The 8491-nt window shown below is 38.5% G+C and overlaps 1 long non-coding RNA gene across 1 annotated transcript; it reads right to left on the minus strand.

Moving 5' to 3' along the window:
- Nucleotides 1-3413: 3413 nt before the first annotated feature.
- Nucleotides 3414-4625, minus strand: LOC110703724. Its single transcript, XR_002507747.1, has 2 exons — nucleotides 4161-4625; nucleotides 3414-3552 (listed from the first exon to the last, which is right to left on the minus strand). It is a non-coding gene; the product is annotated as an uncharacterized LOC110703724 (long non-coding RNA).
- Nucleotides 4626-8491: the final 3866 nt, after the last annotated feature.

Here is an 8491-nt window from a genome sequence, read left to right on the forward strand (position 1 = left end):
GCTCGATTTCCGTAGGTATCCTAACAATTGAGGCTAGTCTTGATAAGGCATCAGCAAATTGATTTTCTTCTCTAGGTAGATATGTATATTCCACCTTCTCTAACTGATTAGTGAGAGTTTTCAGATAAGTTTGGTAAGGGGCTAGACTTTCGCTCCTTAATTTCCATCTTTTAGAGATTTGATTGATGATCAATGAAGAGTCTCCGACTATTCGTAATTTTTCACTCCCAATGCCAAAGCTGTTTCAAGGCCTACCACACATGCTTTGTATTCAGCAGCGTTGTTGGTAACGTCGAAATCAAGCTTTATGGAGATTGGAACATGCTCTTCTTAGGTGATACTAGTAATACTCCAATGCCACATCCCTTTTGGTTTGAGGCTCCATCGAAGTATAAGGTCCAAGTATCGTCCTCGGTGACCATCAAGTCTTCGTCTGGAAATTCATTGTCGGGTATTGGAGTCGAATCTTCTATTGGAAAGTCTGCTAGAAAATCCGAAACCACAGATCCTTTGATAGCTTTTTGGGGCATGAATCTTACATCAAATTGGGCTAAGTTGACTATCCATCTTGATATGCGCCCATTGAGTGTAGATTTCTCGTATAAATACTTGAGTGGATCCAATCGGGAAACTACAAAGACTGTATGCACGAGCATGTAATGTCTTAACTTGGTTGTGGCCCACACCAATGCAAAGCACAATTTCTCAAGTGGTTTATAGCGTACTTCATACTCGAACATATTTTTTCTTAGATAGTAGATCGCATTTTCTTTGCCTTCTACTTCTTGCGCTAGCATGGCTCCCATTGTCTCTTTGGTGACTGTTAAGTACAACCTATGGGGTATTCCCGGAAGTGCTGGTGCTAATACGGGAGGATTTGCGAGATAGGCTTTGATCTTTTCAAAGGCTTTTTGAAACTCGTGATCCCATATTACTGGTACATTCTTTTTTAGCTTTTTGAAAATTGGTTCACATATTGTTGTCAATTTTGATATGAACCTGCTTATGTATTGCAACTGGCCAATAAATCCTTGAATTTTCTTTTGATTTTGGGCGGTGGAATTGACATGATTGCCTTGATCTTGGTTGGGTTTATCTCTATTCCTCTAGAGCTTATGACATAACCCAAAAGCTTTCCTGAGGTGACTCCAAAAGCAACTTAGATGGATTCAACCTCATGATGTATGTTCTTAGCCTTTCGAAGAATTTTCTCAAGGATATTTGATGGCCTAGGCGATCTTTTGATTTCACAATCATATCGTCCACATATACTTCAACTTCTTTATGCATCATGTCATGGAGCAAGGCAGTCACTGCTCGTTGGTAAGTAGCACCCGCGTTTTTCAACCCGAATGGCATTACCGTGTAGCAGTAAGTACCCCATGGTGTTATGAAGGTTGTTTTCTCCATGTCTTCTTCCGCCATGAGAATTTGATTGTATCCCGCGTATCCATCCATGAACGAGAGAAGTGCATGATTCGCTGTGTTATCTACCAGAATATCGATGTGTGGTAAAGGGAAGTCGTCCTTTGGACTTGCCTTTTTTAGATCTCGATAGTCGACACACATTCTTACCATTCCATCATTTTTCAGAACTGGGACGACGTTGACGACCCATTCAGGGTATTTGAATACCTTGATAAAACCTGTAGTTATTTGTATTTGAACTTCTTCTTTTATTCTAAGAGCTACATCGGGTTTCATTCGACGCAACTTTTGTTTTACAGGTTTCATTCCTAGAATTAGCGGTATGGTGTGTTGAGCTATTTCTCTATTAATGTCTGGCATATCTTCATATGACCAAGCGAATACATCGATGAATTCTTTAAGCAAATTGATTAAATCGGTTCTTTCTTGTTCATTAAGTGTTAATCCGATTTTAACTTCTCTTTTATTGGTTTAATCATTTGAGATATCAACCGTCTCAGTTTCCTCAATTATCGGTGTTTTCTTTTCAAGTGTTTCCATTGCTTTAATAAGTTCTTTGTCATTTTCATTGTTAGTTAAGCAATGCTCTTCATCTTGGGTTAAAGGAAAATACGAGGAGTAAGCAGAAGAAGACATGTTATTAAATTCTGAGATCATTACATCGAAGAGAGATATGTCCTCAGGGACTTGATCGCTAACTATCCTAGGGGAAGAGATAGAAGGAGGGGGTGCTACAACTAAAGACTTAGATGACTTTGTAGGAAGAGACTCTTACTCTGACTCTGCTTGAGACGACTCTTCAAACATTGGTCCTTGCCTTGTTGTGATGGAGAATTTTCTTCCGCTTAGAGTAGTCACCTTGACGGTCTTGTGCTACCCTTGTAGTGATCCTTCCGTTGGAGTGATGAGCTTTGAGGGATAAAAGCTTTTGCTTTGTAGGATCGTTTGGATGAGCGAGGAGTTATCTTCTTTGTATGTTGGCTCATCTTTTTCTCACCCAAATAGTAATCCCATGACATTAAAGTCAAAGCATGGGGGTGCTTTCTCCTTATGAATAGGAGTTGGGATTTCATCTATAAAATAGCAATCTTGGAAAATTTCGAATCCCGGTTGCCTTATGCCATTTACGATAAAAGGTTCGGGAAATTCGTAGCATGGATAGTCCTCTCCTTCTTTTATGAATTTTCCATTGAGGGTAAGAGGATACTGATCCATTGGGATTCCTTTCTTTTGGATACGAGCGTCCATACGTGATTTTGACTTTTCTTGGGATCGCTTGAGATCTTCCCGAGTCGGTTCGAAACCAAGTCCGAAAGTGTCTAATTTAGGGAGGCCAGGTGATTCCAGCGGTTTTGCTGTTCCTTTCTTCTTTCCTAGGGTCATCCCAGGAAAATGTCTTTGTTTCTTCAAAATAGCGTTCACTATCATATTGGAGTGGGGGTCATGGAAGAGAGGGGTCCTTTCATCCTCCTCGATTAAGGAGACCTCTTCATTAAAGCCCCACAAATCTTCATCATCTTCATTGTGATCCACATTAATTATTGGATTTTCTATAGCTTTAATCCTCATGGGTGAAGCATCGATCGTAACACTAGACGAAAATATGAATTGGCCACCGGTTCAAAACCCCCCAATTCCACCGGTTTTGAACCGGTGGTCATTTTGGGGGTGGCAATAATCTTCTAAAAAGCCACCGGTTCAAAACCGGTGGCAAAAACAAGTATTGCCACCGGTTAACCGGTGGCAATAATGTTTCTTGCTTTTTTTTTTTGGATATTACATATAAATGCCACCGGTTAACCGGTGGCAATAACATACATGATTGAATTTTTTTTTTATTATTATTTTGCTACAATTATAATGATAATAGTAATAAAAAAAATTGTAGTTAAAATATCAGGCAAATACAATAGGAGAGCAATGAAATATAATTTCATTATATTCAACAATAACAGTAATTGTACAGTACAAAAAAAAAATTACAATGAATTATAATAACAATGAAATTCAACTTCAAATTATTATTGTACAATTCAAAATCAAAAAAAATATATAATAATAATTACAACATCAAAAACATTATTCCAAAATCAAAGTCTTGAATCTTGTTGCATCAATTAACACCTGCATCAATTAAAACCCAAAAATTAATAAACTCACAAAAAAATGCCTAATAAAAGCCAGAAAATTCGCCTAACAAAACATAGAATATCAGTTAACAAAATAAAACCCAGAAAATTCGCCTAATAATAATCGCATAAAAAATTAATACGAAAAGGATGAAAATCCTAAAATAAAAAATTGTCTATAGATCCGAAAAAACAAGAACTCTAGATCCGAAAAAAGTAATATGAAAATTAAAGGATGAAAACCCCAATAAATCAACTAAAATTAGTTTTAAAAAAACCCAGAAAAAACCACAAAAATAAAAACAAAAACCCCGAAATTGATTTTCATGAACTCAGAAAAAAAAACCCAGAATTAAAATCAAATTAAACCTAAGATATCGAATTAAAATCGAATAAAAAACTCCAAAAATTCAATTAAAAAAACCTAGAAAAAATCAATTTAAAAACCCAGATAAATTGGATTAAAAAACCCAGAAAAACAAAGAAGAAATCGAATAAAATAGATTAAAATTAAATCAAATAAAGTTCGAATTAAAATCGAGTAAAAAAGAATTAAAATCGAATTAAATTTTTTTTAATAATCGATTAAAATCAAACCCTAACCTCGATTAAAGTCGGTGTTGCTCATGCATGTGTTCGTGGTGTTATTGTAGCGGCGGTGGTGTTATTGTTGCGGGGGTGGTGGAAAAATTGGTGGTGGTGGTGGAGATCGAAGGAGAAGAGGTGGTGGTGAGATCGAGGGAGAAGAAATGGTGGTGGAGATCGAGGGAGAAGAGATAATGGTGGAGATAGAAGGAGAAGAGGTGGTGGTGGTGGTGCAGATCGAAGGAGAAGACCGATTGAAGGAGATGAGAAAGAGAGGAGAGAGAAAGAGGAGGAGAGGGAAGAGGGGAGAGAGAAACGGCTGAGAGGAGAGAGAAAGAGGAGGAGAGGAGAGGGAAGAGGGGTTTATATGAAGAAGAAGGGCCGGGTTTTTTTTTATTCAAATATTGCCACCGGTTCAAAACCGGTGGCCTTAAACATTTTTTCCACTGGTTCGGTTTGAACCGGTGGCAATAATATTTGCCTTATACCCGCCCATTTTTTAAACCACCGGTTTATAAAAACCGGTGGCCTTTAAGCGGTGGCATTTTTAATTTTTCTACTAGTGTAATGGGGATTCCTCCAACTATGGCCTTTACCTGTTGGTGGAGAGATGAAGGGACGCCCTTTAGGTCATGAATTCAAGGGCGTCCCAACAATACATTAAATAAAGCCTTAATATCTACTACTTGAAATGTAGTAGCGTGTTCTATTGCTCCCGCCGGTATATTCATAGTAATCTTACCAAGATCTTGACGACGAGTGTTGTCATAAGCTCTTATTCCTTGCGTTGACGGGGTTAGGTCTTCATCCCTTATGCCTAGCATCCTCGCAGTTCTGAGTGGACAGACATTAATGGACGATCCATTGTCTACAAGAGTCATAGGGACATTCATTCTCCTGCAAACCACTGTGAGGTTTAATGACTTATAATGCTTGTCACCTTTTGGAGGTAAGTCCTTGTCGGAAAAGGTGATCAAGTTGATAGGACTAGGGAGATCACTCATAAGGAAGTTAGCCAACCCCTCAGGAGTGGTGTCAGAATCTATCCCTATCTTATCCAAGGCATTCATTTCTGCCAACCTATGTTCTCGAGATGTTGCTAGAAGTTTCCATACGTTCATTTTAACTTTGGTTTTCTTGAACTGTTTGACAATATCATTGTCTTCTATGATAGGTATGGGAACTTGTTGCGTGGTTGGCATAGGTTGTGTCAAAATAGGGTGTTGCATTCTCCCGGATCTTGTGAGGACGTCTATGGATGAATCTTCTTCAACCCAGAAATCATCCATGGCATATGACACCGAAGGTGGAGGTCTTACCATGTCTTTTAAATAAACGTCTTGTTCATCACTGTCCCAAATTCTATTAATACTTATGTCTTCCTCTTGTGGAATTTGGACTAGCCTTTTGTCATTAACCATTTTCTGAATTAAATCTTTAAATTTAAAACAGTTTTCAATAGTGTGACCCCCTTGATTTATGGTATTGACAGTAGAACCTATCTGTCCTTTTTAATGATTCAAATGGTCTCGGTTCGAGAGGTTTGACTTCGCCGCTCTCGGAGAGCATTTTGAACATTTGAGCATATGGAATCCCAATTGGAGTATAGAGTCTATTACTCTTCTTGGGTTTATCAATTACTTGCAAAGAAAATGGTTTCTTCGTTTTCTCGCTAGCTAGAGGCAATGGGATCTTGTTTGCTTCCATGAGATCTTGAATGAGGTTTCGAAATCTGTAGCATTCATTCGTGGTCTGACCGTTCACTCGATGGTACTTGTAATAGGAATTGGGATCCCATCGCGAATATCGCTTTTCAGGTGTTGGATCCTTGGTAGGGCCAATAGGTTTGATTAGTCCTTGATCATAGAGACGATCAAAAGTAGCATCATAGGTCATTCCCATGGGTATGAACTCTTTCTTGGGTTTATTTTTCGTGGGTGGAACCTTGTCACACTTTTTCTGAAGCTCCTCTAATTGTTTCTTCGCAACTTTGAGAGCTTCATGTATCAAGTTTGATCCCTCTAACATGGATAATGTAAGCAACCGTACATTCTCTTTACTTGCTAATTCTGGAAAGTCATCCATGGCATCGAAAAAGATCTCCTCCTCTTATTCGATAGCATGGATTTCCTCGATAGGCCTGATGAGAGATGAGGGGTCAAACTCGTTTTCTTCATCAGAGATGGCCAAAGAGTGAGCGAGAGGTGCATTATCAATGCTCGGCTTCAACCTGTCAGGAGGTAATGTCAGTTTGTTGTTGTCGATTAAATCTTGGATAGCTTCCTTAAGCTTCCAAAAATTATCGTTAAGATGGCCCCTACCTTGGTGATACTTGCAATGTGCATTGGGGTTCCAATTAGCCGCCCTCTTCTCGACCGGTGGGTCCCTGAATGGTCCAATAGGAGTTATAAGAACTTTTGCATTTAATCGGTCAAATGCGGTGTCATAACTCATACCTATATGAGTAAAGTTCTTCCTAAATGGTTTCTTTAGTCCTTGATTATTCATAGAAAGGACTTCACTTAAGTTAAAGGTACTAACATTATTTGAGTGGGTGGTTTTGGAATAAGAAGGATTGTCGTTCTTCTTGCCTTTCCAGCCACTGTTGGAGTTACTGTTAGCAGCTTTTAGTTTAGACAGGTCGTCTTCAATATTGATTCCAATGTCATAGACGGCCTTGAAGGTATGGAGATTATTATGGTATTTGAGATGCTTGGAGTACTTCTCTTGAAGGTTTTTGATGAATAACCTCACAGATTCTTTTTCAATCGGCACCTCGATTATTTTAGCAGAGGTCTTTCTCCATTTGTTGTAGAAAGAGGTAAAATGTTCATTCTCTTTTTGTTTGAGGATTTCAAGTTCCCTATAGTCAGTCTCCACTTGAATATTGCATTTATATCTATCAATGAAAGCGTTTACTATAGACTCTTAAGTAGAGGTTCTTTCTTTCTCAAGAGAAAAGAACCATTGTTGGCAAACGGTTTCGAGAGATAGTGAGAACAAAGAGGGAAACGCCTTCTTGTCAATACCCTTAATACTCGTTATTGTTTCGAAGGATCTTAAATGAAAATAAGGGTTGTCAGTCGCTTTGAATTTCGGGAATTCGTTGGCTTGAACTTCTGCGGAAGAAGATCCTTGTCCACCGAGACCCCTTGTGAGCTAATTCCTAGAAACTTATAGTCACTAGACAGTTTGCTCAGACTCTCTTGCATGAGGTCCATCTGTTGTTGTTTCACAGGACCATCAATCTTGAGGGTTAGAACCTTTAACGCCTTAGTCATAGTAATCAGTTGGTTCCTGAGCTCATTAACTTCCTCTTAAGTTGCCATTATTGTCTTAGCTTTCCTTTTACGAGAAATCGGTTTGTCAAAAAGTTGGACTTGAATAAAAAGGTTGTCTTTGATCAAACTCCCTTCCTTTCTTGACCACGCGCTGTAGATTAAACCATTTTTGTTGTATTACTTGACTCAAATTGACGTTGAACTTACGGTTTGAAAAAGAAAAAAGCAAAAATAGGGTATATATTTTTGGGAGTTAATTATGGGGTTCAAACAAATGGTTTAATTGGAGGATTAATATCCGACTTACCCCCTTAAAAAAATGACGGAAAATACGCGCATATAAGACTCCCTTAGACATGGTCAAAGTGTACATTAGTGTGTGCTTTATGTAGTGAGTGTAAGTGACATGCTTTGACTCTTGTGTAAGACCATGGGACTTAGTGCTTAGACTCGATTAATCACCTGACAAGGTACTATTACCAGTAAAAATTAACTGAATCGACTAGAAAACTGTTCAATTAGACATAAGATGACGACTCGAGCAACAAACCGAATTGTCGCCAAAACGACAGGACTGGAGCCTCTCTTTGCAATGTAGCGCCAGACGATAGGATTGTCTCCAGGCGCTACACTCCACGGAGTGGAGCTGCAGTTTAAATCTTGGCGCCATTGCTGGAACGTCGATCTGGAACTGCTTTCGGTATTATTACTCTACAAGGTATGCCTAAAGTCGTACTAAGTTAACTCTGATTAAATTATTAAACTTTAATTACTCAAATTAATTAATTAATTAATTAATTAGGCAAAGTTCTTTTAGTCATAAATCATTTTATTTAATCTTAGCACAAGTCAAACAAACAGTTAGGAAAAACACATAGAGGATGCACAACCAATAATGCACAATTAGTCAAGTAGGCGCAACATGATGCAATGAGTTTGCAACCTAACCATGGCTATAGTTCTCTAAAGTTCGAGATATGTGTTAGTCAATAGAGGGTCCATGGTTAATTGTTCGGATACACCGCGCGGAACCTAACTGTGAATGGTTGGCGCTAGTGGATGGGACAC

The sequence above is a fragment of the Chenopodium quinoa genome, unplaced genomic scaffold (assembly GCF_001683475.1).
Source record: "Chenopodium quinoa cultivar QQ74 unplaced genomic scaffold, ASM168347v1, whole genome shotgun sequence".
NCBI classification, from domain to species: domain Eukaryota; kingdom Viridiplantae; phylum Streptophyta; class Magnoliopsida; order Caryophyllales; family Amaranthaceae; genus Chenopodium; species Chenopodium quinoa.